At 37.2% G+C, this 22,241-nt stretch overlaps 1 pseudogene; it reads right to left on the minus strand.

The window, feature by feature from the left end:
• Nucleotides 1-19,565: 19,565 nt before the first annotated feature.
• LOC101674513 lies at nucleotides 19,566-20,301 on the minus strand (annotated as a pseudogene).
• Nucleotides 20,302-22,241: the final 1,940 nt, after the last annotated feature.

Here is a 22,241-nt window from a genome sequence, read left to right on the forward strand (position 1 = left end):
TTAGTGCATCTGGAACCTGCTGGCAGGGGGCGCGAGACCCCATGGTGGTGGTGGTGGCGGTGGTGATTAACTTGATTTATGAGACCTGGAGACTGGTGGGGGTACCGGGGTCATGGGGGCGTCTTTCTCAAGAATGCACCCTTAAAAATTGAAAAAAACACTCTACACACACACACACACACACACACCCTTAACATTTTCTAAGTCTCAGAAGTTCTACCAAGCTTTGAAACTCCTTGGGAGGTTCCGGGCTCCAACTCCTAACCCCTTTCCCCAACTGGAACAACTGAGGCATTCACAAGGTCAAGCACATTTAGTGAGCAAAGGCCGAGGTTCTCGGTCCCTCTTTCCCCTTTGTCCCTAACCTCAAATGCAGTGAAGGGAGAAAGGAAGACGCTTGGCCTCATGCCCCAAGAGGGCACAGCTTAGTCTCCTTCTTGACCCCACAGCCCTCGCTAGGTGCTTAGAAAGACACCCCCAAGAAACACACTTAGAAAGACATTGCCTAAAGGAGGGCAGCTCCTTTGGGTTTCTGAAGTGGGGCTGCACCTATTTCTCCGGTCCAGAGCCTGAGGCCCACAGCCAGTTGGTTGTCCAGCCGCTGGGAGGGCTGCCTTGGCATGGTCAAGACAGCAGGGTAAGGAGGGAACAGCAAAAGCTCCGTTTTGGCACCTAACGGGATGCCTAGCTGCAGTCCCGCAAGCAGAGCTCTTCTCTACTGGCTCCCAGGAGCCACCTGGCAGGTGCCTGCGGTGTCCGGGCTGCCCCGGGAGAAGGGGGGTGGTCGGAGCCACCTTGACCACGACACCTAGGAGGTACCAAGACCAAACTTAGAGATGGAGAAGATCCCACTGAGAGGGGGGCAAAGGAGATTCCTTCTAAGAAGAAATGGGAAAGGGGGGTTGTCTCCGGTCTTGGCTGAGGCTCCGTGGCGATATACCGAGGGCCGCGGGAGAAGTGGGGACTGGATCCCTGCCGGTCCCTGGTAGCTGCACCTAAGAAAGAGATCGAGACCCCGGTTTGGCTACTTAAGACCAGATCGCAGAGCGCCGATTATGTGGAACAGGCGACAGGGGAAGCCTTACAGCAGCTAAGAGGATCGAACTCCAGGGAGTGCAGAGGGAAGGAAGCATCTGGCTGCTCTGGGGACCTTTCACCTCATTAGCCCCAAAAGTTAGGGTTGGGGAAGGAGGTGGGAGCAATGCTAGGAGTTGGGTCCTATCCTTATTCCCAGTCACTTCTTTCTGTGCCTTGGTTTCCCAATTTGGAAAAGGAACGTATTGGTTTATTTCAATAGGGCTTTTGGGAATCCTAGGATTCCCTCCATCCCCACTGAATTCAGACACTTTTGCAGCGTTCTGATTTTAATTTGGCAGTGAACATACTGTCCGCACCCAAGTTCTGTTTCGCAAAGGAAAAACCCATCGCAGTTTTCTTCATTAAACAGTAGCATCTGTTGAATGCTACTGTATGATGCCGCACCGGTGGCGGCGACAGCGCTGCCAAGTCCACGGACTGCACAACGTTCACATCTTTAGAAATGCTATGTTAGCGAACAGTAATTTATAAATATTGAAGAGAAAAATGTATGTCTCCTTTTTAAATAATTAAGCACTCATCTTTTAAAATTCCCCAAGAATCCTTTTTCTCTATCCCCGTGAGCACACGTTGCTTCGTTCTGGCTTTTGCGGAGGGACTTATTTATTTTGTTGGAAGCTGAGACATTAGTTTTACTTTTAAGTATGTAAATATCAATCTCTCTGATACATTCTCCAGGCAATATGGACTCTGCTGAGCCCAGAGCCTGAGATAGCATCTACCGAAGCCCGGGACCTCACCGGCTCCCTAGAGAGCTGGCTTAGAGCCGCTGATCGCAATAACAATGATGAGGATGAGTGTGATAATCATAATCATAATAATTATTACGATTACTACTACTACTGCTACTACTAATACTATTATTATTACTACTACGTATCTCGCTGTTTAGGCTGTTATCTCTTGCTCCTCGAGAAAGGCAAAAGTACTGAGAAGGACCCGGGGTGAAGCCCACTCCGGGATGGGTAAGGTTCCCGGTGCATCACGGAGTTAGCTAACCCGGCGGCGGGCTGAAGCGCGCCTGGGCTTCCGAATGCGAGTACACACGGGCAAGCAAATTTGCCTTTGAGCGGCGCTCGCCAAGTGGTCAGGAGCCGGTAATCCTGAGCCAGAGCCGGGGACGCAGTCCGGCTCTGGGCGCGGGGTTCAGCCAGGAGCGCCAGCTCCACTTTCAGGGCACAGGCGGTGCATACCACACTTTGGGTTCTGTAGGTGGCGGCCTGGCCCAGCGCTAGCGGATTCGATGGGGTTTGGTGGTTTTGGCAACACTAACCGGGAGAGTATAGTGCAAGGAGTAATTTAGGGCGCACTTTAAGATCGGGAAAGCAAACTCAAAACAAGCACATGCCGGCGCGCTCTGCGGTCGCCAGAGAGGTTTTCTCGAACTCCTGCCTGAACTGTCCCGGGGAATCAGCTGAGGGTTTTCCCGGCTTTCCCTTCTCTTCCTTAGGTGTATGGAAGTTTTCCCTGGAAAGAGGAGCCATTTATTGTGAAATCCTCGGCTTTGACGCAAATCCCCAGCGGTCTCAGGAATAGTTCTCCAAAACGTGCCAGTTTTCTAAGGATATAGACACGCTTTTGCAACTCACACCAGGGGGATTCCCCTCTTCTCAAATATGTACCTTTCCAAAACTCCAGGTTTAAAATTCAGGAAGGATTTAAAGAAGATTGTTACCAAGTAGATAAAAGTTCCCCGTGTTTTTAAGACTTTGGGAACGTTCTTATGAATAATGGTAGCCCACTGGAAAAACCTACTTCTTTATTTATTACTATTCCTCCTCTTGACCAGAGAACCTTATTATAACAAACGTAAAGGATTATAGGTTTCTAGACTATCCTTGATTTATTGATAAGCGTCCTGGTTCTTGAAAAATATTCCAAGGCAGATATTTTTGCAGAGCAAAAGAAACTACACAAAAAATTCTACCTGGAGATTTTTACTACAGGACGTAAGTGCAAGACATTTTGATATTCCTTCCATATATGTAGGTCTAAAGGAAATTCTGATAGAGGGTTCTTTTTGGTGATTTTACAATTGTATCAGGTAATATTTTCAGCATTTCATATTTTTGCTTAACTGGAAAAAACCAGGATCATATCCATAATGTCCATCATTGAGGCATGATAAACAAAGAGATAAACTTTCATATTATTTTACATAGTAAATTTCTCCTTTACAGTTACTTAAGTGGGGTCATTGAATATGAAAAAAAATCTTAGATACAGATGGCTCATTATACAGGAAATCTTTTCAAAGTTTTTAGGATTATTTTTAATGAAAACCAATGCAGTTGAACTCTATGTGCTGTGTAGGAAGGCAGGGGGCAGTCTCTGATCACGCCAGTCTTTCTCTGAGTGCAGCTTGTTTTTGGAAAGATCCCTGTTTTAGCGAAAAACAACAAGCAACTCTGGTTCTGTGATACTCTCATCCCTGGTTGGAGAAAAAACTGAAAATCTCGGGAAGATTTGGAAGTTCCCGTCTACATATTTTTGTCACTTCTCAGAATTAAAAGGTAGATCAAGAATGAGAATATGTGCTTATTATTATTTTTAAACAGATGTTACTGAATTAACGTAATTGTATCTGACATCTTTGTAGTTGTGACTTCTAGCGTTCAAGTATATATTTTTTAAAAACCTACAATATACACATGTCAGTTTGAATAGGGAGAGGTATGGCTTCTAGTAGCCTCACCAAGGAAGAGGAAGAGCAACAAGCTACTTAGATGTCAGTTCTTCAGAGAAACATGGGTTTTCATGTAGCACATTTATGCTATGATGGACGCATTTTATATTATGGACATGCATTTCATTCTTCCAACACAGAATGAGAAGGATGGCAATTAGGGCCTTTTGTTTAAATTAAACAGAGATTGAAAGGCAACTGTGGTTTTTCTTTCATTCCTAGCCCTGAACTATCATCAGTTTGCTGCCTCTACATCTTATTCGGATTCTTTCAGACCACTCTGATCTCTACTGTGCATTCCTACAGTAATTAGGACTTCTGTTATGCATGACAATATTTGCTTGTTTGAGATTTGTCTCCGAAGTTCATGCGTGTGGCTTTCCTGGTCTGTAAATCAATATTATTGTGCTATTTCAAATGAAGTATGCCATTGTGCTTTGCTAGCTGATTTCTTCTTTTCTTTTTGTAAGAACCATCTCCTCAACCAAATTAGAAGTATCTCAGGGGAAAGGGTTTACTCATATTCTTTTCATCCTCTACTTTGTTCCTGTTTATCCTACTACTGGGCAAAAATAATATAAATAATAATAACTATTAACCGTTGACACAAAAAGGGTTAGGATGAAAAGTCAAGAAGCACAGGGCTGGTAAATCCTGAATTTTTCAAGGACCTGAATATAAATATAGAAGTGTTTACTAAATTGGCCCTTCATGCAAAGAGATCATGACAATTTGAATGGACCAGGATACAACTTAATAAGAAAAAAATGTAAGATGCTGAATTGGGGATACCAAATTTCTGTGCACAAATTTTGGTCATGGTGGATTTTAGTTGGCATCTGGCTCAACAAGTTCTCACTGTGATATGATTGCCAGAAAAACCTAATTTTATCTCGGGCTTTTGCAACTTTCATTGAAAGAGGACAAGAACAGGACCTATTTGGTACTTCCAGGCACAGTATTTAAAGAATGAAATCAGTAGATTGGAGTTCCTCCACAAGAATGCTTGTGTTAGGAGGGGGCTTGAATCATGTTATGTGACAAATTTTGGGTTTGTATCCTTCGGAAGACAAGACTCGGGATACTTGCTAGCTGACTTCAAATATTTGAGCGATTTTCTTATGGAAAGGGGATTTCCTTTGTTTCCCAAGGTTAGCATTCATATCTTCTTTGTGCTTGTTCTTTTGGTGCCTGGCACAATGTCTGACACAAACTGGGCATTCTATGGATATTTGCAAACAAGGGAACTATGACACAAGAGAATACACCTGAGAATTAGTGGAAGACCCTAACGATTCTGGCTCTAAAGCAGAACTTTACAACATTCAGAACTGGCCAAGGGTGGAAGGAACTGTTTTTGAAGGTAGTGAGCTCCTTAACATTGGGATGTTCAACTCTATCTGTAGAGGTAAATCACTTAGTGAGGATCTTACAAAGGAGAGTCCTGTGTGAGAAAAGGGTGGGGGAAACAGGCAGCTAATGAATGATATTTCAGGCTCTTTCCAATTCTAAATCCTGCAGAGTCCATAAATGTGGTCTCAATCTAGTTTTAGAGGATACAAAGGATATTGAAGTTTTTGAAAAATAGACGGAGGAGGTTACTGCAGACTTGCCATAGACTGAGCTTTACTGCAAGAAAGAAGCAGCTTCTCTCCCAGACCAGAAGACAGTTTTGTTGATCCTGGTGCACTTGCTAGCTACCGACTACCGTGGAAAATAAGCATCAGGAATCTTATTTTCATGAAAACAGCAGTATTATGTTGGAGATACCAGCATACTTTATAATTTTAGAAGACTGTGGAAATGATCAAATTAAAAATATCAGGATATGATGAAAGGATGTAGATTAAATTGAAGGTTACTATGAGAATTTTGCAAACACAAATTGAATGTTAGCTTTAACAAGAGGAGAATTTGTTTTTTATTAACCAGCATAATATGTGTGCACGGACTTCAATATTCTTCAGTAACATCTTTGCCTGAGACTCTTGAGATTTGCAGAAAGAAAATTTTTACTAAGAACTGGCATAGAGAACAAATTGAAGCACAACTAGAAATAATGTTTTGAGCTGCTTTTTTTGTTGATTTGTTTCCCTACTAACCATTTCATGTGACAGTACAAGAATTTGGAGCTAACAAGTATACCAAAGAAGACTTTGAGGTAAATCGTGATTATACAGTTTATGTCAGAAGTGATATATTTCATCAAGATATGATAAATTGGAGTGAAGGATAAGTTTTAGAACATGCACAGATCAAGCTTAGACTCTAGAGTTAAGGAATTTAAAAAATACGTACTTTCCCACGCAGTCTTTGTCTAACTGTGACCTGTTTTTGTTTATTTGATTCTATTCCTTCATTTTTGTCCCAAGAGTTATTATGCATTATTAGCTAAGAGCTGCCAAATATTTTAAAGTTTGAATTTAAATTAACATTCAAAAATATTTTCTGGACCTCAATAAATAATATCATTACATCAAGCTGTGTTACAAGTGAGACTATTTGTTCAGTACGATGTAAAATTAAGCTTAGTTCAGAGAGCTGTTGTTTCTTGGTTTCTCTAAGGTTGCAATGAACGCAACACACAGCACACTAAATAAACCTATACCATAACTCCAATATACGTATGAGCCAAACACACAGTCTAACAGGTGAGAAAGAGCTCTTTAAACTAGAATTTGTAATTCAAAAGGGGAAAAATTGCTTGAGTTTATAATCCCCTTTGAATGTTATCAGCTATTTGTTTTACAGAAGGGATAACAAAGATAAAAAGGAATTCGTTTATCAGTAATGTTCAAAATATGGCACTTTTTCTTCCCCAAAGATCTATTGAAAATGTTCAGTATTTTTGAAAAACATAAACTTCTCCTGGGTATACTCATTAAACAAGAATATGAATGATGGTCTATACTTCACTGTAGGATGCTACCTACCTAAGAGAAAAAATCTTGTACATGAAATTTTAAACAATAATCAGTTTCACTACAGAACTCATACAGCTATATTATTTTCTTAGCTTGATATCCATACCCTCCCCAGTGAACAACAAAATCAACTAAGTTTAATTAATTCACTTGGATAACATGGCTTTTAAGCTCCATAGCCCTGTTCTAATTCATCTGTGGTATTAAATATGTCATAGAGGTTTTTGCAAACCCTTAACACCTGCCATCTCCTAAAAATAATGGATATTGGAAGCCACAAGATTTAGTGTAGCAGAACCAAACCAGATATCAAAACCACACTATCTCTGCCACCAGTACTGCCACCACTACCAATCTCACCATCTTCTCTATCAACATCATTGGCAAGCTGGCCAACAGCACTACTTAATTGATTAATAAGCACCAATCATTTGCTTTGTTAATGGTTACTTTCTTCTCTTTATCAGACTTTGCTTCTCTCTCTTCTCATCATGACACATTTACATAGGATTAAGACCTGCAACATTCCCTTATCCAAGTGACATCTCCTTCTTTCACAATATCTTCTGTCAGTGTATCAACTTCTGGTAGCTTTGTGAAATAGAACAGACTGAAGGATATTTCCCTACCTATTCTACTATGACTAACTGGTTAACCATGCTCATTTAATAAAATATCTCAACCAGGCTGCGTTGGTAAATATAAAGAACTCTCTGCCACAGATTGTAACATTATGCCAAATAAATGAAGATTTTCCTTACTTCTTAACAACAAGCTTGAAAGAGTAAGTCTCCACCATTTCAAAGTCTAGAACCACACAATTTCACTCAAGATGACACATTGAAAGCAAGTAACAACAAATGTTGTCTTTCAAGACTAAAGAAAAAACCCTAAATATTTTCTTATCACCAAAAAATTTTATATACTTTTTTATTTATGGACAACTATGGAAATCCTCTATTCTCTCCAAGTGGAGTTTACCTTGAAGCAAAAGCCTAGACAGCAATGAATTGATGCTTGTTGTCATGTAATGAGAATCTTAGAGTAGAACTGCCGAAGTCAAAATTTATTTTCTGGCCTTTTGATTTTTGAAGTGCTATCATTGTACTCTTTGTGTGCCTTCTGGTCATTAGTAGAACACTGATAGTAAAAATTCTTTCCTAGGTGATCTTTCATTGGGGAGTAATGAATGCTTACACTGCTAATAGAAAGCGACGGGCAGGATTGGCTAGAGAATTCAACTTTGTTAGCTTTCCGTTTGGCCAGTAATTTTCATCTATTAAGTTATGATACAAAAATAAACCTTTATCTTTTAAAGCAGTATACACAATAACCAAGAATAGCTGCTAAATTAAGAACTAGATGGTTTAATCTATCATTGTTAAATTTGTCTGTGCATTACTGACTTCACGATGACTTCTTTTTTTAACTTGGCTGAGTTTAAAAGATACAAGGAAAAAAAGTTAAAGATATAGAGAAGAACTGATCATCATATTATTTCAAGTCAAGTGACACAGTGGGAAGGAGCATCTCTATTGTCTGGTTTGATTGCAAGGTATTCTAGCTAGATTCTATCAGTAGTTCCGGCTTGTTAAGAGTTGCTTTTTTTAAAAGTTTGTGATCAAGTAATATGGCATTTAAAAAATCCCAACAGAGTCATTTGCAATTCCATCCTTCAGAGAAGAAAAGCAATCTCAATAGAACATATACAACTAAAAAGGTGATTTCAAACACTAGACGGCTATTTCAATGATATTATAATTCATCAAAATAGTTATTAACACCTCTTTTGATATTGTCTTAAGAATCTATGCAATTTTTTTTAATTTAGGGAAATATCACAAAGTCCTTCACAGCTATATCTGGTGATTAATGTTTTATCATCCTATATTTTGTCAAATCAAGGGAAAGCACAAACACACTGGTAGAATTTTTTAAAAAGTGCCTTATTTATGTAATTTATTGAGTGACTGTTTATCTCAGAGTAGGCAAAAGTTTTTTCTATTTGTTCTACCTTCCATATGTCTGCTCCAGTAGAAACTGAAAGATGTAAGTTTTCCTGGAAGCTTACAGTCAGTCAACAAAGAGGACATTTAGGGCAATATTTCAAAAATTGAAGATAATATTCTCACAGAAACACATATCACTAATCTGGCTATTAATGGTATTAGTATAATAAAACTGGGACAAGTATATCTCCTCCCCCCCCCCTTCCAGATGGATGAATAGATGGATTAATAATATAAATTAGAACTGCTGAGCTCTACTCAGCATTCACTCACATGCTGTGTAATCTGAAATATTTATAACTTCACAGTGTAACCATGGCTAGAAATCCTTTAAATTTGAGGGTTTAAAAAATTATGTTGTTGCATATGGTTTGCAAATGTGTGGAAGAACCAGTAATATGTATATAATCTCTCACAAAGCTAATTTATAAAGTTAATTAAGAAAGCTTTAATTCAGGAAAAAATGAGCACAAGGTGACTTAATGAACAAATCCAAAATTAATACACAAACTGACCTACAATTTTAATCTTCACGATTCTGGTTGTCTACTGGTTGTGTTTAGAATGGTAAAGAGGTTTAAAGTACAATATTGGATTTATTAAAGAGGCATTTTCTCTGAGAAAGCCACCTCTGTGTTATTGCAGATAGTGTGCCACAATTCAATCTTCTCTGCTCTTAAATTTTAAGAGCTTGACTTCTTACTTTGTTGCAAAGTGTGAGTTCTGACTGCTTATCTAAGGAAGCTAAACTATATACCATGTGGTACAAAACACTATTACACAGAGACAGTTTGATCAGTTACCAGATTAAAATGCAAATCAAAGTAGACCTAGCCTTATTATAGATGAAATGCAATCTCTTACTTTTTTTTTTAAAGACTCATGAACTTCAGAAGTTGTTAGAGTGAAAAATTCTAAATTATTGAAAAACTTCCCCTTTTTTCCTGACAGTTGTATTAATGACTGTTCGTGTAGACCTTGGCTTTACTGGCTTCATAATGTTTCCTACTACATTGGGAATTGGGTTGTGAAATATTTCATGAATGCAATAATTCTTAGTAATAGAAGACCTTGTTGGAGTCTTATCATTTGAAAGTTTTGTGATTTTTTTTGTTTGTTTTTGAAGATAATCTTCAAAGCAGGCTGTTAGACTTGACAGCATCCCTCGGAACAAAATCTATTAACTGATATAAGTGATTTGTTTGCTCCTCATTTATAGCTAATTATACAGTTACATGTCCCTTTGTCTCTTTAAGTCAACACTTCACAAAAAACAGCAGTGATGTTTCATTTGTGCTCTATTCATTAATGCATGAAAAGTACAATTAATTTTGCAAATTTAACATTGGAAATCATTGAAAAAAAAAGTATTTTTAGGACATTGCAATCAACCCAGATGAAAACCTAACCCTACATTAACATTATATTTCCATCCAAAGAGGCTAATAAAGTCTGGTACAGTGAAAATTTTGTGCTTCTGCAAGGCCTTCCTCAGAAAAATCAGACATTTGTTAAGGTTTGTGGGGGAGTTTTTAGCTTTAACATAAACAAGACCTGTAAGATTTATTAAAAATTCTCAGCTATACACTATTCACCAGAAAATAATTACAGAAAACAAGCAAACAAACAAAAAAACATTTGGCAGTTTTCCCAACTAAGAGCTCTAAAAACTTGATAATGCTGATAACCCAAGATAAACTTTCCATCCAATAACCAGGGCAGAAGTCAAAGCTGACCACATTTGATGGGGAATCAGTTGGATGTTAAACATAAGATACTTCCAAGGTATCAGTCTGGTAATCTAAGGGAATGTAAGGGTACATTTGTATGACCATATAGGTTGTTCCAATCACATTTAAACACCTCTAAAGAAGGGTGGCAAAACTCAAATATCTTTGCTATATTTTCAAGTTTGAAAATGGGTGACTATTCACATAGTCTTAATTTGAGATTGATTTCAAGAAGTGGAAATTCCAGTTTGAATTTGAAGTTTGAAATTTATTGATGTGGTCTTCCACTTATCATTCCATTCACTGCTCCCTTTCTTAAACTTCATGGCCTCTTTTTTTCTATATTGTCCTTTGAGGATGATTTATGCATTTTCTGTCTTTTTATCCCCTAGCTCCAGATTTAAACTTAGTAAGAAGAAGGTAAGTAATAAGAACTCTGGAGACTACCTGGGGCAATGTTAATTTGTTCTTAGTTAATAAAAGTTTGACTCATTCTTTTCTCCTATTTCTCCTCTCCTTTGCACTCTTCTTGCCCTCCAAACGATGACAGGGAAGGAAACTGAAGAAGCTGGCCTTTCTATTTTATGTAATTTTGAAGGTACTAACAATTAGGCCTAACTCATTTGTAATTAATCAAGATTTTACTTAGGAATAATGCCTACATGTAAAATGTCTTTAATGGGCTTGAAAAGTTTGTTGAAATCATCCTTATCTTGAATTCATACAACATAGCTGACAATTTTAATTTCCTTTGAAACCAGTGCTCCATTATTTTTCCCTTGGGGAATATTCAAATGGGATTTTTTTTCTATTACAAATATGGTTTCTAAAATTTTTATTTACAGCTTTATTGAGATACAATTCACAAATAATAAAATTCACTCCCTTTAAAGTATATGATCCAGTGGTTTTTAAAAAACATATTCACTTTTGAAACCATCACCACTATCTAATTTTTGTTTTTGAATTTCAAAATGTTATTTACAAGTGACATGAATTTTAGAAGCTTTCATAAAGATAGTATTTTATTTTAGTAATCATTTCTTCTTTGTTATACAGAAAATAGAATAACACCTTAGAACATTGAGCTATAATTGGCAACATTATATTGCCTAAATTATAGAATAGTCTATTAAATCTGGAGAGATACTGTTAGACTTCTAGGATAGTACAATTTTTAAGAATATTCGGTATTGCAGGAGTTGTCTTTTTTTAAGATATCTGATTAAGTTTTTACTTAAATTCCTCTGAGTTACTGTACATCACAATATTAGTTTCATGTATAGAATTCAGTGATTCATCACCTAATCAGTGCTCAACACAACAAGGGCACTCCTTAATCCCCACCACCAATTTAATCCATCCTCCTCTCTAGTAACCATAATTTTGTTTTCTATAGTTAAAAGTCTGTTTCTTGGCTTGCCTTTCTTTTTTTCCCTTCATGTTCGCTTGTTTTGTTTCTTAAATTCCACATGTGAGGGGAATCATATACTATTTTTCTTTGACTAATTTATTTTGCTTAGCATACTACTCTCTAGCTCCATTCATGTTATTGCAAATGGCATGATTTCATTCTTTTTTATGGCTTAGTAGTATTCCATTTCATAAACCATGCATACATGCACATAGAGATGTATACATGCAAGACTTGTCCTTTAGTGCATAGGAATATAGTGCATATCAGGTGATGAATACGAATTTGGAGCCCTTGATAGCCCTAATGCTTTATCAAATATAGCATGTTTAATAATTTGCATCTAGTCCCACTTGTGATTTGTCATCTCTGTTTCCTCTGGAATGACACTGAACTAATTTCATCAATAACAACTTGATAGACTGAATAGAAGCAGTAGACATAGGCTGTCAATCTTTAACAAGTATCACAGATTTGTAGGGTGGTTGATAAAATGGTTCAAAGATGCAGTTAACCATTATTCTTTTCATAATAGTAGGCACTGTGAGCTGTAGTAGTTCGGTCACTACTAAATGTAATACAGAGTTCAGAAGTCTTTTTCTTAGTTCACACTGAGAAACATTCTCTAAAGAGAAGAATATTGGCAGATACATATGGATGTGTTACTAAGACATCATATTAATAGATGGGTTTTTATATATGGCTTAATGTGAGAGTATTTCACATGTGGGACCAGTGTGGTCAAGAAAAATGCAGTCATAATGAAACAGTGGAAAATGTACTAAATAAGCAACAATACTACACTAATCGGTGTGACTGATAAAATAAGTGAAGTCATAACAATAACTATAGTAATTCAGCATTGCACGTTAGGCATTTTTGCATGATTGTAACATTTAGACAGCACATGGCCCTGCAAGGTAAACATTAGTATTCTCCTTTTAGTGATGAGAAAACCAAAGATTAAAGTTTGTGACTTGGGCTCCATCATGGCTCAGCCAGTTAAGCATCTACTAGGGTCCTGGGATTGAGACCTATGTCAGGCTCCCTGTTCAGTGGGGAACCTTTTTCCCCCTCTCCTCCCTGCCTGTGCTCTTTCTTACTATCTCTGTCTCTTTCTTGCTAAAATAAATTTTAAAAATCTTAAAAAAAAAATAAAGCCTGTGACTTGACTAAGGTCACCCAGGAAGTGATTGTAGAATCAGGATTATAAATTCAGGTCTATTTTATTCCAGGATTGGGGTTCTTAAGACACCTTTAAAGCAATGGACTTGGTAGAGGTCATTTGGTGAGTCCTGGAAACGTGGAGTCATGTAAGGGTTTAGGTATTCATGCCATGGTCATGTGTTTCTTTGATAAATTTTTCTGGTTTTGTTAATGACTCCTCTCTTGTCTCCACAAATTTAGGAAATGATTTTATATATCAAATAAGTCCATCCCACACATTTTGTTTTTTATATTCGTTGAGTTATGTGTTTAACTTCCATGTGGCCTTTTGGTTCATGGAGCATTTTCAAGAAAAACATTTTTCCTTTATTCACCATCTGCATTATAGTTCAGCCTATTTACAACACTGTAGTCACTTAAATTTGAAGAGTAAACAAAACTACATTTTTCAATAGATCACCCATAAGATTTATGTTCCCCTGTATATTTCCCCCTTTGGAGTTTAAATAGGTTAAGAAGTTGGGAATGTCCAATTTTAGCTTCCAATGACCAAACAGCTGTTTTTTCATAGGATAAACATGGCTAAATAGGTTCAAGAGATGGGGAATATTTTTACTGAGACTCAGTTAGTCAGGGGTAGAAATGGGGAATGAATTATATTTAATTCAAGAAAATCATTTTTCTCTTGTATTTCAGTTTCCTTTTATTACCCATCCCTGAAATCAGTGGATGTGAGAATGAGCAAGTGCAAATAAATCCGGCTTTTAGGACTGCAAAAAATGATTATGTTCACCCTTTGGAATGACATAAACGTGATTAGAGTTTATTAATATTTCATTTAAAACACAGGTAAACCTCCACTGATAAATTTTACAGTTGGGTACAATATTGAAGGTTCTAAAGATTGCAGGTGCCTGATATTTCAATGAGGAATACAAATAGTGACTTATTTCATTTTTTAGTACTGCCCATTTCATTTGAAATCTGTATGGCTTAAAAATACTTCCAGATACTATATCCAAAAAAATTTAATCACTTTAAGATTCACAGAACAACATTTCAAGGGCAGTGCTTTGAGTTTTGAATGTTGAGAATTCTGAACACTGTTTTATCACACTTCCATGCAGTTGGAAAAATATCGTGATGAATCTAGTTTATATTTTCATGCTTTAAATTCATAAATATTGCCAAGTTCATAATTCAGTTAAAATCTAAAGTGTGTATTCAACAATTTTGAATTTGCTGATTTTTCCATTAGCATTAAACAGCTGTTCTCCATTTCCACTAAGGATAAGACCAGAAAGAACAACACTTGCAGCATGAAGGATATAGACGAGCATTAGCAAAATCCTCCTATCAGCTTGGTGAGATGCTAGACAATGTTATCAAGGGAGTTGTTAGTCATCCATGCCAGAGATTTTAAAGAAGTCAATGGTATTTATGGGAATGCATTTGGTGTGGTTTTCAATCCAAAACAAAAAGAAGAGTGTAATAATTTCTAAATTTTTTTTGGCCTTATAATTCTATGTACATTTTATTATAATAAATATCTTGCTTATCTGCAGCATGTCATCATCAGAAGTGGGAAACCTATTTCAGGACAGCAAATGCATTAACCTATGCAGCTATTTGAATACACCAACACTGGGTAACTAAGAAGCCGTTTTGAGGAAGGAAATGTCCAACTCCAGATCTTAACCCCAATTGCTTACTAGATACTTTCACCAAAACACATGCATGTCTTATAGGCACCTCAAAACCCAAAAGGGTTTTTCAAAACTAAAATTATTTATAGTATTCTTAAATCTATTGTTCATCTTGTGTTGATGTTTTTTTATCCACCAACAGCCTCAGAGAGAAAGGTGAGCCATACATGATGTTGTCCCATCATTATTTCCCTCATCCGAAATTTTCACCCGTTTCATTAACTCTGATATACTTCCAGAAATATATCAAGTCAGTCCCTTCCTTTTCATACCCAGTGCCACTGCTTCCCTTTAGTAACATGGTATGTTTCTTTCTTTCTTTCTTTTTTTTTTTTTTTAGATTTCATTTATTTATTAGAGAGAGAGAGCACTAGCACTCATGAGTGGGAGGGAGGGGGAGAAGGAGAGAGAGTAGTAGACTCTCTGCTGAGCAGGGACCCCCTGACATGGGGCTTGATCCCAGGACCCTGAGATCATGACCTGAGCCAAAGGCAGACACTCAACAGACTGAGCCACCCAGGCACCTCTAGCATGGTGTATTTCACCTAGAATATTACTGCACGAGTTTCTGAGAATTTTCCCTCTTCCACACTTACCTCTTCAAGGTAGTTCTCTACATTTCTTCTAAAGTGACCTTTCCAATGTATGAATTTCTTTTTCTCTTTGCTGCTTAAATCCTGGTAGTAGTGGCTCCCACATGGATGTATAAGATAAAGTTAAAAATCCCAATTATGAGTTACAAAAATTCCTTTCTTGGTCTAGTCCTTGACAATATCTGGTGCCATCTCCCACTCTTCTCTATATAAAATTCACTCACCCAGTAAGAACACCTAATTTTCTTTCAAGGGGTCTGCTTTTTTTAGCCAATGCTTTCTGTCTGGATCTTTTTATTTGCCTACCCAACTAACCATTTTCAAATATAATCTCTAGGGTAACCCACTTGCCTTGCTCCTGTTTTATGCTTACATGGTAACTGCCTCTGTGATACTACATCATATTGCCATTACCACTTGTCTGTCCCTCTCACTAGACTGAACTTCATGGGGCATAGAGACAGTTAATATATACATCATATTTGTTTCTCCAGCACCTTGATAGATCTAGCACAGAGCTGAAGTTTAAAATGCTTATTAATATTGTTATCCATCAAGTAGAATTTGTCCAGATGTTGGAAGGAGCTAAATTACACTTACTCTGGTTTCATTTAGTTGCACAGCTCTAAGTTGTATGTTAATATTTACCCTTGTGCAAATGGTCAGCTTGAAGAAAAAATTGGCCCCATTGTAGCAAAACTTTTCCAGGTAAAGCTATGAATTGAGCTAGTTTCTTCCAGGTAGTGCTTGGCTCTGGTTTTAGACATGACTCACTAAAGACTAGTCTATCTCTAGCAAGCTAAGCAATGAACTTTTCTGGAGTAACTTGTCAAAAATTCTAACAGAAAACATTTTAGAATGTATGAAGACAAATAGAGAATTAAAGTTTCTTACTACTCTACACATCTCAATTTTGAATTATATTGTATTTTTCAGCTTTATTGAGATATGATTGACAAATAAAATTATAATACATTTAAAGGGCATAACATGATGATTTGATATGCCTACTTTGCAAAAAGTTTCCCACCATTGAGTTACTTAACACATCCATAACCTCACATATTGACCTTTTGTGTGTGTGTGTGGTGAAAAAATTTAATTTCTATTCTCTTAGCAAATTTTGATTATGCAATATTATCAACTATAGTAACCATTTTATACATTATATTCTCAGACTTGTTCATCTTAAAACTGAAAGCTTGTAGCCTTTTTCTGGCCTATCCTATTCCCTTACCCACCCCTGCATCTATTTCTATGAGTTTGACTTTCTCGCTCTTCATTCTTTCCATCTTCCTTCCTTTCTTCCTTCCTTCCTCCCTCCCCTCCTTCCTTTTCTCCCCCTAAGATCCCATGTATAAGTGATACCATGAAGTTATTTTTTTTCTCTGTCTGACATTTCATTTAGCGTAACACTTTTGAGGTTAATCCATGTTGCTGCAAGTGAAAGGATTTTCTCCTTTTTAAGGTCAAATAATATTCCATCTCTCTCTCTCTCTCTCCCCCTCACACACACACACATACACACACACATACATGCACACACACACACACACACACAAACACACACACCCCACATTTTCTTGATCCATTCATGTGCTGACAGACACACTTAGATTGTTTCCATACCTTGGCTAATGTGAATAATGATGCAATAAACATGGAATATAGATACCTCTTTGAGATTGTGGTTTTGTTTCCTTTGGGTGTATACTCAAAAGTGGGATTGCTGTATCACATGGTGGTTCTATTTTTAACTGTTTGAGGAAGCTTCATACTGTTTTCCATAATAGTGGTACCAGTTTACATTTCCATCAATAGTATACAAAAATTCTCTTTTCTTCACATCCTTGGCAGCAATTGGTATCTTTTGTTTTTTTGATGATACTAGCCACCCTAGTAGGTGTAAGGTGGTATACCATTGTGGTTTTGGTCTGCATTTCCCTGTTGATGAGTGATTTTGTACACCTTTTCATGTACCTGTTGGTTATTTGTATATCTTCTTGGGTAAAATGTTGATTCAGGTCCTTTGTTCATTTCTTAATTTTTTTAATTTTTATTTTTGCCATTGAGTTATGTGAGTTCCTTGTATATTTTGAATATTAACTCCTTATTGGATATGTGGTTTTCAAATATTTTCTCCCATTTCATAGGTCATCTTTTCATTTTGTTGATGGTATCTTTTGCTATGTGGAAGCTTATGTTGTACTCCTACTTGTTGGCTTTCGCTTTTGGTTTCAAATCCAAAAGCTCATTGTCAAGACTGGTGTGAAGGAGCTTACCCCTATATTTTCGTCTAGGAGTTTCATGGTTCTAGGTCTTACATGCTTATCTTTAATACATTTTGACTTGATTTTTGTGAGTGGTATGAGAGAGGGGTCCAGTTTCATTCTTTTGCTTGTGGCTGTCCAGTTTTCCCAACACTATTGAAGACACAGTCCTTTTCCTCATTGTATAATCTAAATCATTATAACTTTCTTTTTAAAAATAAGTTTTTAACATGAAGCTGATATAACTAAACTATATAGTTAATTTATGAACCAGTGGCCCATGGCCTAAAAAAAATTAATCTATAAAAAGTCAGATTTTACCAAAGTAAAAATTATAATAAAATTGGGGAAAAAGCGATTCATGGAGTTATTTTGCAAACTACTTATGCTTATTTTCATTAAATGCATTTGTTCCTCTAATAATAGGAAGGGATTTTGAAATTTTGGTAGGTTAATAAACCCCAAAAGGTCATTTGCACCTTTTTGTAGCAATCCTCTAGATAGTCTAATGAATTTTCCTTATTTAAAACAACAACCAAGTAATTAATCTCACTGTGGTGTAGCATCTCTGATGAATTGTGTTAGTCTCTGCTAGATCATGGTCAGTGCTGAGTTGCTGGCTACCTCAGGAGGAGTCCGTTTCTTTTGAGTTTCATAAGATGTTTGCTCACGCTGAGTTATCATTTCGCTCAAATTTACCCTCTGGAGCTCCACAGAGTAAACATATTCCTTCTCTAATATGGTAGGGATCAAGTGTCCCCTAAGTTTCTTTTCCTCACACTAAACATTGTGGAATTTTAGGCTTACTCACAATCTTGGTTGCCTGCTTCTGGAAATAGTTTTTAAAATGTGGCACAAAGAGTTGCATATGATAATGCAGATGTGATTGGACTATCTTATGGTAGGACTTTGCAACTCATGATATGGATACACTATATATGTAATTGGAGCATACTTTTGGATTAATAGTTGGTGATAACGTGAGAATTTAAAAATAAATATCTGAATGCAACTTGATTTATGTATGGATATGTAGGTCACTGTTACTCAGTTATTTGAAGCACTTTCACACTTTCTTACAGTTTTTTTCCTTAAATCTGAAACTAATTAATTTCCACTGTTCCAAGTTCTGACTGTTTTAATCTGCTTCATAAGCTCTCTTTAAAACTCCATACCCTTTTTTAAAAAAAGATTTTATTTATTTATTTGACAGACAGAGATCACAAGTAGGCAGAGAGGCAAGCAGAGAGAGAGGGGGAAGCAGGCTCCCTGCTGAGCAGAGAGCCCCATGCGGGACTTGATCCCAGGACCCTGAGATCATGACCCGAGCAGAAGGCAGAGGCTTAACCCACTGAGCCACCAGGCACCCCCATACCCTTTTTTGATAAACCTTCTCTCCCCACTTTACCAGTGTTCAAGACATTTTAGAACAGTCTGAAGTATTCCTGCTGAGTTAGCACTTAGTAAAAACTTTCCCATTATGGTATCAACAACCTCTAAAGGAGTAAATAAGAAGCTTAAGCAAAAAGGAATTTAAATGTCCAATAACAGTAAGCAAATAGCTGCCATATAAAGAAGTATTATGAGGAGAAGAGAATTTTGCTTTCTAATTAAAAATAGAGTGAAGGTAGCTTCTTAGGTTTAAAAAAAGTGTCATAAGGCCATTTAATTCTTGTTTTGGAGATGCATTTTTAATTGAAATGTAGTTGACATACACTATTATAGTAGTTTTAGGTATACAGTCATAGTGATTAGAGAATTACATACATTATAAAATACCGTAAGTATAGTTACCATCTGTAATAATACATTATTACAATATCATTGACTCTATTTCCTGTGCTATATATATATATATATATATATATATATATATATATATTTAATTCTCTCTTGGAAATTTGATTGGTCCTGGGGAAAAGAAGGCAGGCAGCTCCTGCTTTCTGCTGAGGGTGCCACAAACCCTCACTATTTCCAGTTGCCATTAACAGGGAGGTTCTCATGATTAGAGGAGGCCAGGAAGGCCTTGAGCTTGGGCTGGGTGCTGTGGCGCCCAGGTAGGCTGAGATCCGGGGCATGAGTCCAGGCAACTGACGGTCAGGACCTGGTGAGTCAGCAATGAGTCCAGCAGGTTGAAGTCTGGAAAGGAAATCTTTTGCCCATGATGAAGTCCTCATCCCCTTCGTTCTGGGACCGTATGGTCTCAAAGGTCTTCAGGTACCCAGTAGTGCCTTCACTTACTCCTATTTGTCTGACTCCTAGTTTGTATAGATGAGGATGAGGTATTTGCAGGGGATATTCTCCATGCCATCCTTCACCATGTGCACCAGAACCCCCTCCCACTGGTCCTTCCCAGAAAGCCTAAGGGAGTAGCCTGGATATCACAAGATGGCATTGGACTGGTACAAGGTCTCCATCCTGGAGCTTGGGAAGTTGCCCATAGAGACAAGGGGCCTTGAGTGAGCCCTTCAGCCCTGTCTCCACGGTCACCACCTCCTTCTTCAGGCTCTGGCTCTGGTGAGTCAGCAGCATACACATAGCTGAGAACAGGGAAGCAGGTGATGGAGTAGGGCAGCGTGGTTACTGTGCAGATGGTGGTGGCAGAGCTTTTATGTTATACTTTTTATCCCCATGGCTTATTTATTTTATAACTGCAAGTTGGTACCTCTTGATTCCCCACACCTGTCTCACCCATAACCTCCATCCTCCTTCCCTCTGGCAACTACCAGCTGAGGAAGTTTTAAGTAGAAACGTGTTGCTGATTTAATAATTAATTTTAAAAGTATAATGCCTGTGTTTGTATCCTTCACAGAAAATATTCTATGACTCTCTGTACTTCCCATATTATTTCAATTTTGATGATAAAGTTTCTGGCAAATTTATATCCACGAGACACTTATTATTATTATTTTTTGAATATTTATTTACTCGACAGAGAAGAAAGCATGAGCAGGGTGAGGGGCAGAGGTATAGGGTCAGGGAGAAGCAGACTCCTCACTGAGCATTGAGCCCCACAACACAGGGCTCCATCCCAGGATTTTGGGATCATGCCCTGAGCCAAAGGTAGCGAATTAGCTGACTCAGCCACCCAGCCTCCCAAAACACCTCTTATTTGTTAAGAGATATGGTTTTATATGAAAATCTGAACGACTAAGTAAAAAAGTATATCAATGTGATTATTTGCCTTTTCAGACAATTCACAATTTACATACTTCCTGTTGTTTTTAAAATTTTATTTATTTGTTCTTCCAAGTTCTTATTTAAATTCCATTTCCCTCCCACCCCCCTTCCTTTCTCTCTCTCTCTCTTTTCTTTCTTCTTTCCTTCTTTCAAGATTTTTAAGTAATATCTCCACCCAGCATGAGGCTTTAACTCACAACTCTGTGATCAGGAGTCACATGCTCTATTGACCTAGTCAGCCAGGAGCCCTCTCTTGATTTTTTAAAAAGATTTAATTTATTTATTTCATACACACACACACACACACACACACACACAGATCACAAGTAGGTAGAGGCAGACAGAGAGGGGGGGGAGTTAAGCAGGCTCCCCGCTGAGCAGAGAGCCCGATGTGGGGCTCGATCCCAGGACCCTGAGATCATGACCTGAGCCGAAGGCAGAGGCTTAACCCACTGAGCCACCCAGGCGCTCCCCCCACCTTGATTTTTTAAAGTGAGAAATAATAAAAATAAAAATTTCTCTGCTTTTAGTTGCACATTTACTGCACAAACGAAGGAATACCTGCATGAGATTTGTATTCATCAAGGAAAAGCCTGTTCTTACCAATTACTGTTAGCTCTATTTAAACTCTGAGTAAATTTTTCTAAGTTCTAAGAATATAGTGGACAGAAAAACCAGATTTTCTGTTAATTGAAAATGTCTTTGTAAAAACTTCAGTAATGAAAATATTAAGAGTAATGTCTACTTTTATTGAAGTATGCTATTAAAAATGTCTTGCTCTGTTTGTAACTTGCCTTGTACTTTTCATATTTGATTTTTTCAAGTTCATTAACACATCAGTGGGAAATTGAATTTAAAGACCATTTTTCACAAAGCACTTTTTATTATTTTCCTGGCAGTTCTAAAATGAAATGTGAACTTTGGTAATGTTAAAATATCAAAACATGTAATTTTTCTCCAGCATACAATTGGAGGACTTTAATCTTTATTTTTCTCTAATTGACATGTGACAAATCTGTTTATTGCAAGCATTTTCTACTACATGGGAAAATTGTTAACCTGTGGGAGTGACAGATGATTCTGAGAATATAACTTTAATCATTATTTCTTTTGTCACCAAGTATGAAGACTCCATTAGATAATGGAAGTTCTTTTTGTGATATTTCATTCTGTCAGTGTTTCCATGATAACCTCTTACATAATAAAATTCAAGTTTATTAACTGCATATGTTTACTGTAAGTTAATGTTTCTCCTAAAAGAAAGCTTTTGTAATTATATTCCAACTTTTCATTGAAATGGGGTTTCATTGTACTGATATTTCTCCCATATGTTTGTAAGGGTTACTTCACTTATTCCCGGGATCAAAACATTTTCTGGTAAATTCTTTTAAGATCATAAATACTACCCTGATTTCTATATTGTTGATTACAAGCTAGTCTTATAAATTTGTGGATACTTTGCTT

This window comes from Mustela putorius, unplaced genomic scaffold (genome assembly GCF_011764305.1).
Source record: "Mustela putorius furo isolate JIRA1106 unplaced genomic scaffold, ASM1176430v1.1 tig00003901_pilon_pilon_pilon, whole genome shotgun sequence".
Taxonomy (NCBI): Eukaryota; Metazoa; Chordata; class Mammalia; order Carnivora; family Mustelidae; genus Mustela; species Mustela putorius.